Source organism: Halyomorpha halys, unplaced genomic scaffold (assembly GCF_000696795.3).
Source record: "Halyomorpha halys isolate HHAL.00 unplaced genomic scaffold, Hhal_1.1 Scaffold746.1, whole genome shotgun sequence".
Classification (NCBI taxonomy): Eukaryota; Metazoa; Arthropoda; class Insecta; order Hemiptera; family Pentatomidae; genus Halyomorpha; species Halyomorpha halys.
The window spans coordinates 710,789-713,488 of NW_027107304.1; the positions used below are offsets into that span (position 1 = coordinate 710,789).

The following is a 2,700-nucleotide window of genomic DNA, read 5'->3' on the forward strand; positions in this document are numbered from 1 at the left end:
CTCTCTTTATCGACCTACAATTTCGTTCAAAACTCGCCACGGAGGGACCATATTTGAATAAATTACGCTGAAACAGGGCGGTGAAAGTTATTCATATTTCACACACCTTTTCCTCTCTTTATCGACCAACAATTTCGTTAAAAACTAGCCATCTGGGGGCCATATTTGAAGAAAATACGCTGATACAGGGCCGTGAAAGTTATTCAAATTTCACACCTGTTCCTTTCTTTATCGACCAACAATTTCGTTCAAAACATGTAGGGGCCATATTTCAATAAAATACGCCGAAACAGCGCGGTGAAAGTTATTCAAATTTCACACACCTGTTCCTCTCTTTATCAACCAAGAATTTGGTTCAAAACTCGCCAGGTGGAGGCCATATTTGATTAAAATAGGCCGAAACAGGGCGGTGAAAATTATTTATATTTCCCTCACCTGTTCCTCTCTTTATCGACCAACAATTTCGTTCAAAACTAGCCACGGAGGGACCATATTTGAATAAAATACGCTGAAACAGGGCGGTGAAAGTTATTCATATTTCACACACCTGTTCCTCTCTTTATCGACCAAAAATTTGGTTCAAAACTAGCCACGGAGGGGCCATATTTGAATAAAATACGCCGAAACAGCGCGGCAAAAGTGATTCAAATTTCACACACCTGTTCCTCTCTTTATCGACCAACAATTTGGTTCAAAACTCGCCACGTAGGGGCCATATTTCAATAAAATATGCCGAAACAGTGCGGTGAAATTTATTCAAATTTCACACACCTGTTCCTCTCTTTATGGACTAACAATTTGATTCAAAACTAGCCATCTGGGGGCCCTATTTCCACAAAATACGCCTAAACGGCGAGGTGAATGTTATTCATATTTCACACACCTGTTCCTCTCTTTATAGACCAACAATTTGGAAGAAATAATACAATCTGAACTACAAAATATACGAAAATTACAGTTATAATATATGAGCAGTGAGTAGTACAATTAAATGAACAGTTGTATAATTTTTAAAATATAGGGTAACCACCCTCCTAGTTGTTAAATAAATAAAAATAATAATAATTGCGTAGTTAAAGAATGAAAGAGAAAAAAAAAGCTGAAAATAAGTAATATTATTACTTCTATTATTAGAATTACTTAATATTATTATTACTATTAAAGTTTTTTTCTCTCTCCTGTTATCTTTCTTAAAACACTTTTAAAGAAAACAATTTGTAATTTAACTAGTAATTAAAATGTAAATTGTGCAGCAGCATAAAATAATCTTTACTGAACAAAATATTAAACTTTTTTTCTGCCTGAAAACAACACACATAATTAAATCATATGGTGAGAGGTTTCAAATGGGTTCGCCACTAATATGAATCTAAAATAATGAAACATAAAATGAAGTTTAAATAAAAATGGTTTTAAAAAAAATATGCAAGTGAAATAAAAGTGTTGATTTTAATTTCGGCTATGGCAAACCCATTTCAAATAGTATCTTTACCCACACCAACTATTGCGGTTGAAAACATTTCAAGGTTCCCATTACATCTCTATAAAGACACAAGTACTTATAAAATTTTCTGTAGTTTTCATAAAACTATTGGAAATTATACTTAGCACCACTGTGATGTACGATCGATATATAACTTGATTTGTGGGTGAGATACTTTCATTATTAATTATAGGAACAGAATTTTGAGGTTATATTCTGCCTTCAGGCAAATTGTCATTATTAGGAAAGACAATAATTATTAATTTAGTATCATTATTGGAAAAACAAAGGATTTCCAGTTGATAGTAAATCGTAACATGATTCTTTACCATCCACTTTGTCCTTGATTATAGTGAACATCAATTTTTTATCTTATTAATTCACTTTATCCTTCTCAAGATTCTAGAGAAATTACAATCATTCAGAAAGAAGATCCTGAAAATCTGAAGGAGGTGCCCTTTGGCTTATAAGAAATCGTCAATTGCATCGTGAACTACAATTGTAATCAAAGCTGAATTCATCAAAAAAATTGTTTACAAATTTCCATTGCTATTTACCTGCATTTAAAAGAGCAGTGGCTTGTAACAAACAAAATCCAACCTCATCTCGAAGACTGAAGTCCAGAGTAATGCAATACATCCTGCTATAAACTATTTTTATTATTATTGACTTCATATTTTTTTTTCTGTTTTTCTCAAATTGTTTTTTTGCATTATTATTCAATTATTTATTTTATAAATTCTCTAAATATTACTTCTTTTCAGCTTTTTTTTTTCTCTTTCATTCTTTAACTACGCAATTATTATTATTTTTATTTATTTAACAACTAGGAGGGTGGTTCCCCTATATTTTAAAAATTATACAACTGTTCATTTAATTGTACTACTCGCTGCTCATATATTATAACTGTAATTTGCGTATATTTTGTAGTTCATATTGTATTATTTTTTCCAAAATAGTGTAACCAGGAAAACAAATTAATTTCAAATATTTATCCCAGCATTTTATTTTGTATCCCAATATTTTTACTATTACACCTTATATGTAAATTAAAATATTAAACAGTGATCACTAACACCTTTTTTTTATATAATAGAGAGATTTATAATTGTTCAGAAATTATATTATTCTAAATAGTTAAAGATTGGAGAAGTTTGTCGGGGGGTGCGGTCAGCAAAGAACAACATAAATAAATAAATATGATTTTGTTTATTTAT

At 30.7% G+C, this 2,700-nt stretch overlaps 1 protein-coding gene across 2 annotated transcripts in view; it reads left to right on the forward strand.

The window, feature by feature from the left end:
- The window catches only part of qin, a 347,449-nt gene that overhangs the window by 341,563 nt on the left and 3,186 nt on the right, over positions 1 to 2,700 (forward strand). The gene's annotated exons all lie outside the window — the stretch shown is intronic.